The sequence below is a fragment of the Emydura macquarii genome, unplaced genomic scaffold (assembly GCF_026122565.2).
Source record: "Emydura macquarii macquarii isolate MOO-44397 ecotype Brisbane River unplaced genomic scaffold, CSIRO-AGI_Emac_v2 contig_2473, whole genome shotgun sequence".
Taxonomy (NCBI): domain Eukaryota; kingdom Metazoa; phylum Chordata; order Testudines; family Chelidae; genus Emydura; species Emydura macquarii.
Window position 1 is genome coordinate 9,121,140 of NW_027132610.1, and position 20,806 is coordinate 9,141,945.

Here is a 20,806-nt window from a genome sequence, read left to right on the forward strand (position 1 = left end):
GCAGAAGGCTGAATTCACACCATCATCATCCAGTGCCTCTTGCAGGAGGGCATTGAACAGAGAGCCTGAATCCACCGAGCCCTGTTTTAGCATCAGTTCCAGAAACATGAGAGAAATAAGTGAGGTCTCTATCCAATCCCTCAAACTTCCCAGTTGCATTTAAAGATTTAACAAAACCGCAAACATTTATCAAGCCAATAACAGACAAGCAGCCAGGCCTTGGGACTTTCTGGACCCAGTTCATAGATGGTGACCAGTTATGAAATCATGTGTCAGATAACAACATCCTTCAGGATGGTGCTCTGAGAATACAAAGGGCTGATACATTGCTATATAATGTAAACATGGCCAGTGAACATCCAGTGCCCAGTATATATATTTATACACCATTAGGACCAAGATTTTCAAGAGTGACTAGTGATATTAGATGCCTCAATTTTTTATTTCCCCAACTTGAAACACCTTAAGTGGGTCTGATTTTAAGAAAGTGCTGAGCATCCAACCTCTGCAAATCAGGTCTTTTTTAAGGTGTGTCAAGTTAACCATCCAAAAATATGACACCCCCAAAAGAATTGTTTTAAATCTTGGCCTAACCGCCTTAGTGTAACACTCTCATTAACAAGTGCTCTATTACTTCATCAGGAGCAAGAGCAAGGGATCTGAAACCCAACAGTAGCAGAAAGTGATGATGTCAGGAAGTAGGATCTGACTGGTGGGAGAGAGAGGCTTGAGACACTGATACACAGGGCAAACCAAATAGATGTCAGTGACAAGTGATGAGGAAACTGCTGATCTGATAAGGACAAGTGCAAGAAATCCATGTCCTTGCAACCCACGTTCCTCGCCATCCATAAAGTGATCAGAGAAGTGCCTTTCCCAACCTTGCTTCCGAGAGCCTGAGATACCTATTTTCTATACCTGAACTGTACTGTCTTGTTTTTAAAAGAGAAATAACTTGCATTTAACATTGATTATCCCCTCTAACACTGACTACATGACTCTAACACACCCTACATTTAAACACAAAAGTTCCCCAGTCATGCCAGGTGTCCTAGGACTTCCCATAGGGTTAATCTTGACTAAGCCTGAATCCTATCTGCTTAGTGATTTTACTACCCGTGGACTATGATCAATGTTGTGTAATAACAAACAGGGTATATTAGTCTTCATGGGTTGTCCCCAAATCACTCTGCATCCCCCTTCGCCCTCCCACTGTTTCCTGAACACAGAAGCCATTATTGAGACTCCAGCTTGCCAAAACTACTTTGCCCCTCAACGCTTAGATGAATCATTTTGTGGCGATGTCTGACTTGCTGTGAATGCTGTAACTGGCTACTGCTGGATACTAGGAGTTCCCTCTTGTATACTTCAGTACTGGAAGAGAGGGACATTCATTGGGGGGGGGGGAGGAATGGGCCACTGGAGCACCTGCCCCCCAAGTCCCACTGTCCATCGTTGACCCCCTCTTCTCACCCCAGTTGGCAGCTTTTGGGGAAGCTCTCTGCAGGTTACTGCCCATAAAGTCAGGGGTTGGCTCCTGTTCTCCCCTTCCCTTTGCAAGAGGGCAAGGTCTGACTGGAACAAGGCCCAGTCTCTTAGGCAGCCCCAAGAGAGTCGGCTCTAAGGGCTCAGTCTCTAGAGTCTATTGCCCTTTTGCGGGGTTTACCTTCTACCCCTCTTCCTGGGACGTATTGCTTTACCATCAGTCAGGGCGGCTCCGGGAGCTGTGCATCAAGGCTGCCTCCTCTTCATTTCGACTCTCTCTGTTGCCAGCAGTCCCTGGGCGGAGCAACCTTCTTCCTGTCCACCGCCCCTTCCCGTAGTAAGTTCCTCTGCCTCCAGGCTGAACAAGCCTTGCAGGTGTGTCTCGTTAGCATGGAACAGGCCCAGAGGAGCTAGTTAGCCTCCTCCATTGCAGGGTGAGGGCATGTCCCTCCACACTCGCTTATGGGGGGCATCACGACAAGATGTGCCATGGCCCTCTGAGTGCAGACTTCCCCTGCAGGGCTCTCCATTTTCAGTTATCCCTTCAGAAAATGTGAGACTGGGGGAGCCTCTGCTACTGTTACAGCACAGAGCTGGATGGAATTTTTCAAATTTTCCAAATTAAAATAATAATAATAACAGCAATATTTTGAGTATACATTCACTAAGTATGTTCCCCATACGTCAGCCAATACAGTGCTGGACAAAGTGTTTCAAAATTTATTTCAAATGTTGAAGTTGAGAGGAAAAAAACAGGGTGGGTGGGAGAGGAAATCCAAAAAGAATCACAATATACCTCACATTGTTTTTTCAACCAACTTTAGTGTCAAGCTCAGTCTGTTAATCCACATATTTTATGTATCATTCCCCGTGGTTTCTGCTACACATTCACACCGATTCCACGCAACTATGCAATTACTCCATGATACTCCACAATGACTATGGCACTTTTACATTTCCACTTATCATGTAGTATAGGGGAAATTGGGTAGCATTCCTTTAAATAGTTTGGAAGCCCTCTATTGGGCTTCCCTGTATTCTACTGTGATAGCAACCAGAACCCTGCCATGGTAGCAGAGAACATAGATAAGTAGGCTTTGTGTATTTGTACATGGTTAACAAACACAGTTACTTGGAGCTCAGTTGTGCTTGGGTGACTTCCCCATATTCTTAAAGTTGTGTAGAAAGCAAAGACACAACCTACTTGCTGACTTGATAGTGGGTCTTTTCTGACAGCTTTATATATTGTATTTCTACATATTTTTGTTCCATGCCTTCCTTACTACATCCTTTGGGATTTATTTTGTGATTGGTATGTATATGATTTGTGAATGTCCAACATCTCTCAAGAGGCACTTAAGCCAAAATTTTCATATTTTGATACCTAAAGTTTGGCACCCAGATAAGTGTCCTGATTTTTAAAGGTGCTGAGTGCTTACATCTTTCACTGAAATCAGTGGGAACTACAGGTTTTTTCAGAGGTTCTGAGCACAGGACACACACTTTGGGACCTCAATATGGATTTAGGTGCCTAGCTTTGGGCATCTAAAAGTTTGAACATTTTGACCAGAACTCCTTGCAGGGTCAACCTCAAGAAAGAAGATGAGCCAGAGGGAAATGATGGATGCATCAATATAGGATGCAGCCTCAGAATGAAAAGGTTAACGAAGCTTATTTTTATAACTCTGAGAATGGGGACAAAACAGAACGAGGCCATTTAATCTTGGACTGGGATTCCCCACATATTATCTGTTGTATTCAACTACTTACAAACATATGGTCATTTTTGGTTGGCATTCTAAAAGAATCATGTTTAGATTAAAAAATGTGCAAGCAATGTATTAGTTTGGTTCTATACAGAGTTACATACGAAGTCCCAGATCAAAGTATTCAAGTTTCAAAGTATAGTATTATCCTGTGTCCCTCATAGTTTCTTTAATAGAAAGATTTCTTGCAAGGATGTATGTTAGATTATGCAATAGTTAAAGCAGAAGTGAAATAAGGAGAATAAGTTATTTAATGCATCTCTATATGACCTAATCACAACGTTTAGAAACTATTAGAAATCTTGTATAATTATTCTTTCAGAAACAATGAGATTAGTCCAGAAAGATGTGGGTTGATGAATAACTTAAGGAAAACTCAGTTAGGCGTTCATGACCCATACACCAAATTCTTTGAAAAGTGAAGTGAAATTTCATTGTTGTGTGTATATGTAGTGTTGCTGTAGCAATGTTGGACCCAGGATATTAGAGAGACAAGGTGGATGAGGCACTTCCATGGATATGGAACAAGGACAGTATCAATGGAATGCACTAAAAGACCAAGCGAGCCACCATTCCTGCCTCTACCTGCAAAAGAAACAAAGATTTTTTATTTTTTTTTAAATCCTACACAAATGGCCAAAATCTGCTCTCATGTGCATAAGTCCCATTGGACGCAATCTGACACACAAACTATCATCAGAACTGGGAGGGCCAGAAAATTAAACCACTTAAATTTAACAGCTTCTGTGGTGAGGCATGGCAACCCGCCCCATTTATGAGGTTTTTTTTTTTAAATGTAGAAGTTCATCTGACCAGAAAAATTTTAGCCAAGTTTCAGCCTGTATAGTTTGAAATGGCTGAGTATAACCCCCTGAATTACTGAAAATGCCAGCAGGATCTTCACTATAGTGGCACAGTGGGGTTTTGCAGTAATAATGTAAATATAGTTAGACATATTGATTGTTATTTCACTTTGAAAAAAAGCCACTGAGCTCTACGGCACAAGTAGCAGGCAATAAAATACAAAATGCTACTGTAGTTTAGAGATTAGTGTTTGCCAGTGGAAGCATGGAAACACATTTACACCTCATAAAATAAGGTTGATTAGCTGTTTAAATAATAGGAAGTGTCAGCCAAGGACACAGAAGAGACTGCAAACAATAGCTCAGACATTCACTTCAAAATTAGTATTTGTACTTAAATAAGAGTCAACTAAAATGAATTAAAGTAATATTAAGGGTCTGCCAAACCATGCAAGAGGGAAGGAAATGTAAAGTAAGTGATGAAAACAATAGCAATAGAAACTCAGAGTTAACTACAGTAGTGTAAATGGCACTCTCAATTTATACATCTCTTAGGATATTCATGTAGGTATTGAACATACATTCAATGATCATTTGGAAAATTCTGCAGCTCATTGTGACATACTCACACGTAGGGTTCTTGTTGATATCAATGGGAACTATACCATGAATTCAGGACCACATACGTCTCTGAGAAGGTTAGTTAGTAGAAACAATGGTTCAGTTTCACTAGATCACTTGACTCCCTCCTTTGATCATTTTTTGCCATGCCATATTCTTCTTCTTCTGAATTTCAGGGGTGGATGAAATGGTCACTGCATACAGCTCATTTATCATATTGGGAATGCATTTGATTATGTATTTTATAGTTGTCTTCCATACAGCACCTTTAATCTAAGGATCTCAAACCTCAGGTGGTCTTTCCTAATAGACACAGGGCCAGCAGGCCATGTTCATTCCTGGTATAACTTCTCTGGTTTGAATGGAGTTAAAGCAAGCACAATTTTCAGCCCATTGTTTCATTTTACCACATCTTCACTGAATGCAACCCTTTCCTGAAGGTGCTCAGCATCTCACAAGAGTGCCCAGCATCTTGCAGGATCAAGTTAGTCTTGCAGTGAAAACAGCTCTCCTCAACTGGAATATTGGAACTGGAAGTCTTGAGGTAAAGAGATGAATTGCACTCTGCAGTGTAAAAAGCAAGATAAAAAATGTGGTTAAAACCAAAATCCTATGACCTAGTATCCGCTGAATTCTTGAACTCCATACATTCAGGATTTAGACTAGGTCATGGCAGGGAGATGTCCCTGGTAGAATTAATGGAGGATCTCATTAAGGCTACTGATAAAAGCCAAACCTCAGCAGGGTTCATAATATTGGACCACTCTGCAGCTTTCACATTGACGATCATAAGGACCCCAAAGCAGGGAAGTACTGAAGCATGTGCTGAAATCCAACTGGCTTCAAGCATGTGTTCAACTGTTTCCTGAATCAGCGCCAAAGCAGAAAGCAAGGACCTTCAGACATTCAGAAAACTTTGTACAGTTTTGACTGGACTTTCTCTGTGCTGACTGGCTGTTTGCTGCGACACTTTCTCTTCCCTTCCTTGCAGTCTCTTCACCTCAGCTTCACACCACACCTGCCCCTTTTGCCACCTTCTCTCATGCCGTCTCCTTCACCCTCCTACTCTTCAGTGTCCCTTAACGCATTACTTTATTTTCTGTTTATCTTATCCCCTCACCCCCTCCTATCTAACTCCAGCCAAACAAATCATGGAACTCTACAGCAATATTAATATTATTCCTAAAAAAATAGCCTGAGGTTTGCTGCCATCACATTGTTTACTCTGCTTGTGTGTTTCTATCCCTTCCCTCACCCTGTGTCTGTCTGGTGGCTTTCAGTTTTAAGCTCTTTGGGGCAGGGGACTGTGTTTTGCTCTTTGCCCAGTGAGGCCCCATTCTGGGTTGGTCCTTGGACACCAACACAATAAACATGATTAATAATAATCTTCATTGCCTGTCCAGTGATAGATACCACAGAAAATCCTAAAATAGATTCAATTGGTGCAGCACACATACACTGTGCCAGAATCTGGGCTGATCCATCATCCTGTGTATTCCCATTGAAGCCAGACATAGTCCTCTAAAGTTACATCTCTGAATGGTTTGTGCTTCCTTATGTTACGACACGGTTTCCTTCTAAATATGTCTGTGCACAATGAAGTGAATGGGATTGCATGGCCAGTACAAAACTCAGGCCTATCAGAGTCCTAGTCATACTATTCTTGTCAGAAGTCTATCAACATTTCCACTCTTTCACATGCTTACTAACTTCAGACAAAGATTAGGTAATTTTAACCACTTTTCTCACATTATGGCATTCTAAAAAAAGGCCAGAATTAGTCAAAACAAAAACAGCAACCATATGTATTCAGGGATGTGAGCAAAGAAATATAGATAAACAAATCTGCTGTCTTGCATATCCTAACAGTGGTTTGCCTCAGCATGCTCTTTAAAAGCAGCAGAGTGCCTAGCCTCAGCTTTTATCAAATAACATTTATAAGACACCCCGCACTCACTACCAGTAGACCACAAAGAACCCACAGGGAACTAATAGCCAATCCTTTATTTCTGAAATGTTACCACCTCACTTAATAAAAAAAGAGTGTGATGCATTTTGTTTCGTAGCATGGGAAAGAATGAGAGAGAAATGACCCATGCAGGCTGACGTATGAAAAAAATAAGGTTAATGCACAGACATATTTATGAGGAAACCATGTAATGGTGTACGGAAAAATAAGTCATTCAAAACCACAAATCTAGAGAGCCTTTCTTAGTCACATGAAGTTTTCAATAATGTCAGTTTGGGGGAAACATCAGGTTTCCCATATCGGATGAGGGGAGAATGGATAAGCTTTAACATGCCTGGACAGCTATGGGTTGGGGGTGTTGTCCCTAGACAAAAGAGGATATAAGGCATTTGGACATGGCAAAGATTGGCTTCACTATACAAGAACCAATCATTTTCTGGAGGGAAAGATTCACTGAATCTTTTGGAAAATGCAGACATTGTGAACTCCAAGGAACAGTGATGGTGTGAAGAAGAGGCTTGTGCTGATATTTGAGAACTAAATATGTCATTAAGGTTCATATGAGCCTTTGCACAGTCTTCATCTGTAGGAGAACAAGTAAATTATTTTCTTTCTTTCGTTTTCATATTTCTTCTCTGTTGCTTAAAGAAACAATATCTTGTTTAAATGCAACTGTAATTTGGAAGGAGAGAAGCAAGTGCTGAATGATCATCTCAGGAGAAGAGAGAGGTGCTGCACTCAGTGAAAAAAGAGGAGAATATTGGCCTCTAAGATATACAAAGGCATAAGAGTGGAGGCAAAGGTGGGGTCTTGTCCCAAAGAAGTGCCACAGGTGGAGAGGCTCTATGTTGGAATAGTGAACATTTGGACCTTTGCAGAACTGGGGAAGGATTGCTAGGTATTAGAAGTATATAACAGATGTATAAAATATCAAATGTATCTTAAAATGTTAATAAAACATTTTGTGATGGCCACAAGACATGTCTTCCCACAGTAACTGTCCCAGAAAAGATTTGAAACAAAAATGAGAGGGAATGGTGTGATGTTTGTTTCTTCTTCCAGATTCAATAATAGAAGCATACTCTGTCCTACAGGACAGGGAGCTTTATCTAGTGAAATGGACACAGAACTGGGAAACAGAAGTTCCTGAGTTTGATTCATAGTTCTGCCAATGGCTGATTTTTTACTTCTTACTTAACTTCCTTTGTCACTTTCCTCATCTTACAAATGACTATGACACTTCAGATATTTTGTGAAGATTAAGTAATTGTTTTGACAGTACTTTATAGCTACAAACTACTATGCAAATGCTGAATATCTATAAGAATGAAGAGGAATGGCAGAAACAAATCATTTGAACAAAGAGCTAATCCTCCAAATCTACTCACTTTATTCCTAAAACAAAGCATTCCCCTCTTTTTATTTTCAAATACGTTAGACAGTGGTTAATAATAGACAAATATATCTAACATGAAAGACAACATATAATTGTATAGTCCTGAAATCTATAATTTTTGTTCACAGGGAATCTCTTCTTCTGGAATCTGAAATAACATTTTTGAAATCACAAATGAAAAACAACTTGAGGAAAAGTCAATAAATTATCAGTTCCCACAGCATGGGCTGGAAGCAGAACAGATGAAGTAATCAAAAAACAAAAGGTTTTCACATCAAAATGTGTCATTAGAATAAAGAAAGCATGAGCTCACAGCATATTAGGTACTGGATTAAATATGGATAATTTTACAGGGTTTTAAGGAAAATTGCCAGACAAAATATGTGGAAATTTGGAGTCTAAACAGAGCAGTAGATTAATGCATTAGCCTTTCACTTTTAGATTAGTATGAATCTGTCTCAGATTACTAACAAAATGAGCCATTGGTCTCCATGTAATACATAGTTAATGTCTATCTCAAAGGCATTAAACAATTGTTAGTTTTTCTTTGAAGGAGATCCAGTACTAAAATTGTAGGAGAATATGCTGAAGGTTAGATTTGAGAGTATTTGCAGAAATAAACATGAAAGATAGGTATTAATTATTAATATTATATTACTGCTAACACTTGCATAGCGCTTTCATCAGTAGATATTGAAGTGCTTTGCAAACAAGATCTGTATCATTATCCCCATTTAACAGATGGAGATATATTTAACTTTATGTTAGAATCATAGAAGATTAGGGCTGGAAGGGACCTCAGGAGGTCATCTAGTCCAACCCCCTGCTCAAAGCAGGGCCAACGCCAACTAAATAATCCCAGCCAGTGCTTTGTCAAGCCACACCTTAAAAACCTCTAAGGATGGAGATTCCACCAACTCTCTAGGTAACTCATTCATTCACCCTTCTAGTGAAAACATTTTTCCTAATATCCAATCTAGACTTTCCCCACTGCAACTTGAGATCATTGCTCCTAGTTCTGTCATCTACTACCACTGAGAACTGCCTAGCTCCATCTCCCTGGGACTCCCTTTCAGGTAGTTAAAGGCTGCTATCAAATTCCCCCTCATTCTTCTCTTCTGCACACTAAACAAGCCCAGTTTCCTCAGCCTCTCCTCATAAGTCATGTGCTCCAGCCCCCTAATCATTTTTGTTGCCCTCCGCTGGACTTTCTCCAATTTATCCACATCCTTTCTGTAGCGGGGGGCCCAAAACCGGACACAGTATTCCAAATGCAGCCTCACCAGTGCCAAATAGAGGGAAATAATCATTTCCCTCGAACTGCTGGCAATGCTCCTACTAATGCAGCCCAATATGCTGTTAGCCTTCTTGGCAATAAGGGAACACTGACTTATATCCAGCTTCTTGTCCACTGTAACCCCCAGGTCCTTTTCTGCTGAACTGCTGCCTAGCCAGTTGGTCCCCAGTCTGTAGCAGTGCAAGGGATTCTTCCATCCTAAGTGCAGGACTCTGCACTTGTTCATGTTGAACCTCATCAGATTTCTTTTCGCCCAATCCTCTAATTTGTCTAGGTCACTCTGTATCCTATCCCTACCCTCCAGGGTATCTATTACTTCCCCCAGCTTAGTGTCATCTGCAAATTTGCTGAGGGTGCAATCCACCACATCCTCCATTAATGAAGATGTTGAACAATACCAGCCTCAGCACCAACCCCTGGGGCACTCTGCTTGTTACTGGCTGCCAACTAGACATCGAGCCGTTGCTAACTACCATTGAGTCCGATTATCTAGCCAGCTTTCTAGTCACCTTATAGTCCCTTCATCCAACCCATACTTTTAACTTGCTGATAAGAATACTGTGGGAGACTGTATCAAAAGCTTTGCTAAAGTGAAAGTATATCACATCCACCACTTTCCCCACATCCACAGAGCCATCATCTCATCACAGAAGGCAATCAGGTTGGTCAGGCATGACTTGCCCTTGGTGAATCCATGCTGACTGTTCCTGATCACCTTCCTCTCTTCCAAGTGCCTCAAAATGGATTCCTTGAAGACCTGCTCCATGATTTTTCTGGGGACTCAGGTGAGACTGGCCTGTCTGTAGTTCCCCAGATCCTCCTCCTTCCCTTTTTTGAAGATAGGCGCTATATTTGTCTTTTTCTAATCATCTGAGACCTCCCCCAATTGCTATGAGTTTTCAGAGATAATGGCCAATGGCTCTGCAATCACATCAGCCAACTCCCTTAGCACCCTTGGATGCATTGCAGCCGGCCCCATGGACTTGTGCATATCCAGTCTTTCTAAGTACTCCTGAACCTGTTCTTTCAGCACTGAGGGCTGCTCACCTCCTCCCGATTCTGTGCTGCTCAGTGCAGTAGTCTGGGAGCTGACTGTTTTTAAGGTTAGGAAATTGCAGATCTGTAAAACTTTAGAATAGCATGTGATTTATTGACACTACATCTAGATAGTGATACTCAGACTGAGGCTCAGGAGCCACAAGTGGCTCTTCAATGCGTTTCCTGCGGCTCTTTGCAGCACATGATATTAAAACACTGATTTAACTATTAACCAAGCAGGATGCCTTTACTATGTTATTAACCAATGGTAGAATAGTTGGTCAGTCATGTTTCTGTGAGAATAATATATATAGTAAATGAAAAAATGAATTCACACTACTGTGATTCTTTTGGGTAATGTTGATCGCTAATTTGGCTCCTGAACCACTGAGGTCTGAGAATTAGTGATTCAGATCATAGAGTTCATGAATTTGGGACTGGATGCACAAACGAAGTTGGGCATGGTGATGCTGAGGATCAGCTAGGCCTAGTAAATTGCTGCACACAACTTAGGCGGATGAACACCTATCTTCCCCCAATTTGTGAATCACTGTGGGACTTTGGTGGGAGTAGGCATCTGGATGCCTAGAGGTAGGCAGCAGTGTGCATCCTCAGAGGCAGGAACATGGGTATCAAAGGAGCTTTTACCCTGAAAACTTTAGGTGTCGAGTGAGTTTAGATGCCTACTGGGTTCAATGAGAGTTTTGTGCATCACAATGATCCTGAAACTGGGACTTAAGCGTCTAAAACTTGGACATAGGCACCTAACTTTTTTGTGTATTCAGCCCTCACTATTTACACAGTGTTGGCTCTGAAGCCTTATGCTCTTCTTCCATAAACACAGGTGTAGAATAGGTAGTGCAAGTGTCTTCCTCACACAAGTCCCATCCCTGAGTTGGAGAGTAGTTCAAACTCCATGCCCATCCAATCTTTTGCTTTTTTGCTGGGATTGTCAACAAGGGTGCCAATTAATTGCCAATTGTTGTAGTGTTTCTTGTCAAGTGAACCCCAGTTGACAGGTGGCTGGGCTGAGACTACCAAATTATTTTTACCAAACAGCAATCATGCAGTAATAACTTTCATCCAGGATAAGTAGATAGTGAGTGGATGTTCATCTTGAGCTATCAGCTAGACATCCACAACAAGATGTCAGAGAGACAGGCTTTGATTTTAGGTTGGCCAGAAGACAGGTCTGGAGAAAAGAGAGAGCTCTGTGACTCATCCACATAGAGATGGTAGCTGAAGTAGTACCCAGAGATAAGGAGTAGAGGGAAAGTAGAAGGGGACCAAAGACAGAGCCTTGTGGAAACCCCACAGAAAGCTGATGGGGGGATGAGGAGGATCCTCCAAAGGACATGCTAAAGGAGCAATTATGGAGATAGGAGGAAAACCAGAAGTGGAGAGAATCATGGAAGCCAAGAAGACAAGCATGGCTGACTGTATCAAAGGTAGGTGAGGATGGGCGTACTCGTTCTGAATTTTGGTGAGCAATAGGACTTGGAGACTTTGGTAAAAACAGTTTCAGTGTAGTGCAAGGGGTGGAAGCCAGATTGGAGAGGATCTAGGATGGAATTGGAGGAGAGGAACTCTAGACAGTGGCTGTAAATAGTGTATTCAATGAGTTTAGAGATGAATGGGAGGTGAGGCGGCAGTTGGAGAGGAAGTGGGGTCTAAGGTAGATTTTATAAGATGGTAGAGATTAAAGCATGTTTGTATTGTAAAGGGAAAAAGCTAGAAAAGGTCGAGGGGTTAAGGAGAGGAGTAAGGGATGGGATGACAGTGGGTGCAAGGGAGATTAGGAGATGGGATAGGGTCACTGGAGCAAGTAGAGGAGTTAAAGGAGGAGAGCAGACAAGAAACTTCTGCATCTGTGACTAGGGAAAAGAAAGACAGAGTCACAGGGGGAAGGCAAGCAAGCTGAGGGGAAAGGGAAGGTCACATATTTTGTCAGTTTTCTCTGAAGAAATCAGCAAGATCCTGGGCAGAGAGAGAAATGGAGGCAGGAAGAATGAAGGGTTTGAGTAGTGATCAAAGGCAGTGAAGAGATGGCTAGCAGGCATGAGATTCAAGTAAGCTGGAGAAGTAAGGTTCTTTAGCTAGAAAGATGGCACAAGCGAAAGAGAAGAGAACACTTTTGTAATGGAGGAAATCAGCCTGGTCATGGAATTTCCACCACAAACACTAAGAAGTGTGAATGCAGGAGCATAGAAAGCAGACGTTGGGAGTGAGCCAGGACTAGGAGTTGGCAGGACAGCCCTTGTGACAGGAAAGAGTGCAAAAGAGTCAAAGATGGAGGACAGTGAGCAATGAACAGAATCAATAACCGTATTGATGGAAGATGGGGAAGACAGGATAGGAAGGAGAGGGCTGAGAACAAATTAAAAGTCTTCAACGCTGGTGGGCTGGAAGTCATGGGAAGGCGAGTGACTAGATGTGAGGGCAGAGGTGGGTGGGGAAGAAGGGTGCTGATGGGTGATGCTGAAAGAGACCAAGTGCAGTCGGAGAAGGGGAACTCAGCAACAGAGAGATCAGAGGGACAGCAGAGCTCTGTGAAGACCAAGTCAAGGGAACAGCCCTTCTAATTAGTGGGAGAGTTGAATCAGAGCTGTAGGTTGAGTGAAGAGGCTAGGGTGAGGAACATGCAGATCAGGAGTCAGATTGGGTCATCAACATGAAGGTTGGATTCACCAAGGATGAGTGGGGGAGATTGTGAGGAGAGGAAGAGAGAGAGAGCCAGGAGTAAAAATCAGAAAGAAAGGCTGATGGGATGTAGTTTAAACTCAGTTCTCATCTCATTATGCGCTTCCTGTGCATTGAGAGGCCAGAAGACAGGACACTTTATAGGAAAGAATTCCTTATTCTGTGATCTTTAGACAGAGAATTCCCAGTGGAGTACACTCCGGACACCCTTCCTTTCCTACGCCTTCAGAAGTCTTTTAATCTCTTCAGGATTGTCTGCAAGAAATTACCAAACAACATTCTAAAACCACATGGGTTGCAGTAAAACAAGGATTATTAAGCGTTAAGAGAGAAAATCAGATTTGAAAAAATAAAAATGGCATCTGAGTAAGATATCTAATCTTAAACTTTGCAACCTTGCTGTAAGATAGATACCATTTGGAGGTAGTTACAGTGCAAAAGCAATAAGTTTACATCTCCATTCACTCTGTTCAGCTTGTCTTTCTCCCCAACTCTTCCACCAAGCAGCATGTCTGAGACTCAGACTCTGAACTCCAAATGCCTAATCTAAACCCCCCATTTGAAGTCATCTGGAGTCTTTCCTTTGGACTTCAATGAGTTTTGGATAAAGCCTATAAAGGTATAATTCCCATCTAGTATCCGGTGTCTCATGTAAACCTCCCTCTTCTCTTGTCTCTTCTGAGTCTCTAGATTACTTTGATCTGACCATTGTGATCCTCCACCACAAAGGTATTCTCACAAATCTACTCTCAGAGGAGGATATGGCAATCTCTCATGAAATGTCCCTGTATATTTCCCAACCCTTTCAGTACTGTATTTGCTGCTTTGGATAAACAGTTTTGAGTTCATGTTTTTACTGTACCCTTTTACAACTTAAAAAGTTGTTTTGAAGGTGAATCCAGACGATAGATCCCCCAGTTCACATTCACATCATCTTTGTTCTAACTCAACCATAGTGCTTAAGAGTGTTAATTTTTATGGTTGGATGTGTCAGGCTGGTCACTGTTTTCCTTTAAAGAAACAGAGTTCATATTTTCTTATAAAATGAAGAGAGTTTTTTTCAATTCTATATCAAATACAAATTATTGACAAATTAAAGGTTTTTTTAAAATACTGGACATCACTTAGAGGAATTGTCTAATGGTAAACTATTGATTTTGCTCCATTTCTTTTTAAATAATTTTGATCCTGTCAAACAACAGCAGCCTTGCAACATTGCATTAGTATGTGCTCAGTTAGCTTTGCGCAAGTCAACTTATATTGATGATTTACTCACTGCATTATGAAATATTTTAAAAAACCAGGGGGCTGGAGCTGTTTACATCTGTTATCATCTGACCATTTTTGTCTCAAGATCTTCCCAGTAATACAACATAAACTGAACAGGAAATGTGCATGGTAAAATGAAGTTCTAACTGCACCTATTCAATGGCTCTTTTTCAACCAATTACGTGAAGATTGAAGCCTGATTTAAGCTGTTGATATAACAAAAATAATTACATCATTTCCTAATACAGGTAGATTTATATCTTAAAAATTAGGAGACACAGTATAAGGAGTAACAAAGCTACAATAAAAGTGTGGATAATTAATAATAAGGAAGTATGAATAAAAACATCCTTGGAAAACGTATAGTTCCCATGAAATATAACAGAACTAGAACACTAAGTAAATCAGTTTATAAACAGAAAAAATGTATTCTCTAGCACCACTCTTTTAAGATCAAATTTGGGAAAATTCCTTCATGTAAAAGTATTTAAATAATTTTGCTCTACAAAAATACTGAAGTTGTTACACTGAAGTCTTAATTCAGCAAAGTGATCCATGCAGGCGGACTACTGCTCCTGTGCAGAGAACCATTAACTTCAGAAAGGCTCCATACAGGTACTGGGCTCTGCCTACAGACAGCGTATTGTAGACTGGAGAGCTAACAATTATATTCTGTAAGTCTGTTAGGTTTGATCCAGCAAATATGAACTGTAGTTTCCAAATAGATATGGGCCTACATTGCCATGTACACTGGCACTACAGGCCAGCTCCATATCCAAACTTGCCCACTATGGTTCAAGCCCACTTCTACTTCCAGTGAATACAAGCAGGCACTTAAGTTATTTGTCCAGTGCCTGTCACCATGTCCTCTAGAGACAAATTATAATTCTAAAACATGGATTATGTCTGGATAACCAGATAAGCCACTAGATCTTCCTTAAAAGATACAGTAGAAAGAAGGCTGGTGGAAATTTTTCTGTTGATACTGTATTTTGATAGAAAAATAGGTTTCTCACTTGAACAAAATATTTGGCAGAAAGTATCTGCTTTCCTCTGGAAAATTTAGACTTTTTGTTGGAAAACTGAAAATCCCCAAACCAATAAGTTTTAGGTTTCTGGGCCTGAAAACTTTTCATTTTCCATTTCCACACTTTCATTTTTCATAAAAAATCAAAGTTTTCCATGGGGGGGGGGGGGGGGGGGCGGGACATTTTCCAACCAGCTGTAAGTAGAACTTAGATATAGTCTCTAATTACCAAGTTGTTTATGTGGATATGACTGTGACTCAGAGCAGCCTCCGTCTCCCCTATTATTGCTAGGCATTTTGGCAGACTCTTTGGGATTTTTTCCTGCACAGTAGGAGGAATGGGAAGTAACAGTTGAATTCAAACTCTAGAGCTGGAATTACTATAAATTACTTTCAGGCTTCCCTTAGGAAGATACTTTCACAGGAAACTCCCTTTTTGGGTTCACCTATAGTTGGGCATGGTTCTATCTCTGGGAGGCCATAGACCAGCCCTGAATTACAGAGAGGCTATAAATATCTTTTTATGAACTCACAGAGGGGCTTTGATTTCATTGCCATTATGAGTTAATGTAACTGTTTGTAAGTACTGAGTTAGTGAAGTATTTTTGTCCTTTATAGGTGAAAACTGGATGTGGAAAGCATTGGACTTTATTGCAGTAAGTAACAGGATTTATGTTATTTCAACAGTGCAATACAACCTACAAGGACAGACCCATTAAAGGGACATGCTGCACCTACGTTTTCCTTATTACTTTCTGTAGTCTTATCCTTTGCACACACTCTACTGGTTTTATTTAACTCTGATCTACAACTTTTTATACATTCACATAATGTTGCTACTGATTTACCAAGATACTGAAAACACTTTCCATCCATCTAACCTGCTGAGTCTATACAGAACTAACAGCTAATGCTGGCAAGCCTTCTGGAAGATAACGATTCACCATGTTTAGCTACTGAGCAACCCCTAGTGACTGGCTGTAAATATTACTGCCTCCAGCTTTTTGCCTTGAGGGCAGAACAGAAAATAGAAGCCTAGCTTATTGGAAAGAAAAGAAGGAATGGGGGATTACATAGGTTAAGGACAACTGTACAGGGGACAGGTGCAAATCATTCTAGAATTACACAGACACTGACAGGCTACAGGGTCCTTGTTTAACCACCACCACCACCAAAACAGAAAGTTTTAAGAGATGGGATGCTATCTTTTCACTTGAAACCAGAAAATGGATTACAAATTAAACTATAAAACAAGGAAATGTTTGGTGTTTGTTCCCCTCATTAGCTGTAGCACATTCATAACATTTCACATCTCACTGAGATGGGTTATTTTTGTCATTCATCAAATTCCTCATTGCATTTGAGCTATTACGATGAGTGAAATTATCAGTAAGAAAACAGTATGAGCTGTAATATTTGCTAATAAACAGTAAAAAAAAAAATCATCTGCATTGGCAACATGTTGAGATTCAATTTTTTTTTTTCACTGAAGCACTAACTTTTTTTAAAAATACTTTCACCAGTTTCAGGAAAGGGTGGGTTAGAGTCAGGGGTTTCCTGAGCCTTTTCAGAACACTGTTTTAACGTAGCAGTGTGTTTAGAAGAGCCCCTAGAGAGTCTTGTTTTGGAACATACTGACGCCTACACATTATCTTTGTTACATTTTGCAGTTTTGTATTAAATTTATTTTTAATCTTTAACAAAACATGTCCATGTTTATCTTTAAATTCAGAAAAGGTTTAATAATTTAAAACAAAATAACTTTTTAAATAATTAAATTTACAATGAATATGAAACATGAAAGTCTAAAGCAAGTTATCAAGAAAGGGCTTCTTAAGCATCAAAGAAAAAGTGTTTATTTTATTTGATTAAGACAAATAAAAAGTACTTTCACTTTAGCAGGTTTTAACTGGCTGTTGACAGACTAGTAGAAGAGAGGTTTTTATCCAACAGATTAAAGGGTTTTTTTCCTATAGAGTTTCACGTACTCAGAACAGACTGCTCACTGGCATTACAAAGGTGTTAATTTTTAGATTATTCATTATCAAAATCAGACATTGTTGTTACAAAAGAAAGTTTTCTTGGACAATATTTGTGTTCCTATTCTTATTATTAAATAGGACCTGCAAAGTATTAAAATGGTGTGCTTTCCCTCCTCCCTATGATGTTTAAAGAAGTCCTGAATAGGGGAGAAGTAAAAATTGCAATGGTATAGTGCCATCTACGTCAATGGAGCTACTCTGACTTACTGGCCCAAGTTGAGGATCTGGCCTAAGGTGTCTTTCTATTTATTTTTTAAATTAGAAATTCAGGTCTTGTCTACCTTAGAAAAGTCGATTGTCACTAGGGCACAGTCCATTTCCAGGAAGTCAGTGTAAAGACTACTGTTGACTTCAATGGGAAATGCACAGGCCCCTAGTGAGATGATGACATAAGAACCAAGAGAGTGAAAGTTGCACAATTCAGACAAAATGAATTTTGTCAGGCAATTCAAAACTCTTTGTTTATTGGGGTTTTTTTGTTTTTGTTAATACCTATTTAACCCCAATGGCTAATGGATATTTGAGACAAAGTATGTCTTTTTAAAAGACAATACTCTCATCCTTAATATAAAGTGCGAGAGCTCATGATAAACATCTCTGAAATCCAAAAGAAGTTTTCCAGCAAAATCAGGGAGACAAGATTTGGCATTCCTGGTATTTCCTTTTTATTTAAAAAAATAAAAAAAATCAGGTCTTTATTATAAACAAAGAAGCAAAAAAAGGCAAACCTTTATTCTTAAAAAAAAATCATTTAGCTGTCACTTTTAAAGGCAATGTGCCAAATTCACCCATACTGTAGCTTCACTAAAGCTCTTGGAGTCACACTAGCTTTGTATTTATCTCATTGCATCTGAGTAATAGGAGCTTTCACCATCCAGCTTCATTGCTCATGCCTGATCATCCTGTCATTTGTACATGTGCAACTCCCACTGACTTCAAATGGGTAATCAAACCTTTACCATAGAACTGGAAAAGATATCACAATTACCTAGCATTACAATATTCACTAAAGGATCAACTGGGAAGAGAAGATAGGCTGTGAGAAAAGCAATCCTTCTTCAAATTCAAAGCACATCACTTGGTAACATGATGAGAAAAATATCTGTGATTTATGTTTATGTCTGGAAGTTTCCCCTAGTGTGAAAGTCTGTCTTTAAAGGAAAACCAGATCCTTCTTGCAATGTACATTCTTTTATGTTATGCAGCCTAAACTATGCATTGTAATGATGTCAATAATGTACATGGAGTGATTGTATCCTGTCTTGTCCTGCAAGGATGACTTTGAAAGTTAGATGTTTCATCTTGACAGTCATATCCTGATCAACAAACTCAGAGTCAATAAATAAATACATTCAATGAAAAAGCTGGTCTCTCTGTAAGCGGCAGTTAAACAGGAACTTGACTTGTTTTTGTATTCACATCTAGACTATGATAATGCCCCAACACCAGGGTATTTGAGCACCACTTAAACTTACAAGGTAGCACTTGCTTTCCTCAAAAAAGTAAAATAAAAAAATATACTGTCTTCCACTATCATCCTTTTGCAGTCTGTGATTTAAGCACAAGTCATGCTTATGTAACAAATGTAAAAAGGGCCAAAACTTTAATTTTATAGAACTTTCTGAGTGGTGATCTACTACTAGAGGAAAACGGAGAGATATTGAGTGGTGTGTCTCTCTCAGTAATTAAGGCTGTAGCAAACTCTTTATTTCTGTATACTGTACAATAATAAACAAAAAATGTTTCCAATGATTGATTTTGCACATACACCTCACCTTTTTCAAACTACATTTTGTGCACATCAAATTTCACACATGAATTTTGTAGTAAATGGGCAATTTTTGACAAAACGTGAAGTGAAATTTGGCACTTCAGTTCTTGGAAAAATTATAATATAGGTGTTGGATATTTATGTCTGGACTTTTGCAGGAACAAATGAAGATATACTTTGTTAGCCACTGATGAACTGTCCAAAGAGCTGATGGATTTCAGAAAATCTTTCTAAGCTATTTATGTCCTTTATAGTAGGTAATAATCAAACATAAATTTGGCACAGGTCTCCAATGAATTAGGGTGACTAGATAGTAAGTGTGAAAAATTGGGACAGGGATAAGGGTGTTATAAGTGCCCATATAAGAAAAAAAGCCCTGAATATCAGGACTGTCCCTATAAAATTGGGATATCTGGTCACCCTACCATGGATCACCATGAAATTATAAATACCAAGACAACTGCTTCTAAGATTACAAGTCTTTGGTCGAGTTAAAAACACCCCAAGGCCTCTTGCTTGGCTGGAATGTCTCACACATTCCTTCCCCCACTCAAGCTTAGAATAATAAAAATGTAGGGCTAGAAGGGCCCTAGAGAAGTCATCGTATCCAGCCCCATGCATTGATACAGGACCAAATACACCTAAACCATCCCCGCCAGGTGTTTGTCCACGTATTCTTAAAAACTTCTAATGATGTAGATTCTACAACTTTGGAGTCTATTCCAGAGCTAAACTACCATTATAGTTGGAAAGATTTCCCCAATATGTATCATAAAGCTGCCATGCCACAGATTGAAAGTAGGACAAGAAGTAATGGGATCAGTGAACATGGACAACAGTTGAACCTTGGCCTCTTCTTAACAGTCCTTAACATGAAGACAGTTATCAAGTCCTCACCCTCCAGTCTTTTCTCAAGACTAAGTATGCCCAGTTTTTTTAAACCATTCCTGGTAGGTCAGGACGGTTTTCTAACTTTTTAACATTTTTATTGCTCTCCTCTGGACTTTCTCCTACTTAGCCACATTTTTAAAAAGTGGAACACAGAAAAGGACACAGAACTCCAGCTGAGACCTCACCAGTGCCAAGCAGAACAACCATGGCCTGGATGTCTTACCACCCACGCTCCTGCTCATACACCCAGGGATGAGATTTGCTTTTTTCTGCAGCAGCCTCCCGCTGCTGACTCATCCTGGTTTGCAGAGCCCCTCCACCCCGCCTGTGGTAACACCGGCCTGCGCCAGCCGTTCCCAGCAACTTCCCTGCAGCGGGGGCTGCACGAGTCAGCGGCGTGGCCCTGGACTCAGCAGCGGGACAGGCTTCCCCGCCCCGAGTCCGGCCCCTGCCGTTCCGCTGGCCCAGCGCAGGCTGACGCTTTCCCGCAGCAAGACACGCTGCACGCGCCACCCCCCGTGACAGCCCGCTCGAGCCCACCCAAGGGACAACAACAGCCCCGGGCCCACGGCCACGCCCCTTGCCGCTCCCAGCGCGCGCCACCTGTCGGGAACCGCGGCAGGCTGCCGCTTGCTCGCCGCGGCATCTGACTCCGACTCCGACTCCGACTCCGGCCCCGCCCCTTTTCGGCCCCGCCCCTGCCGCCGCTGAGCCCGGCTCTCTCACGGCGT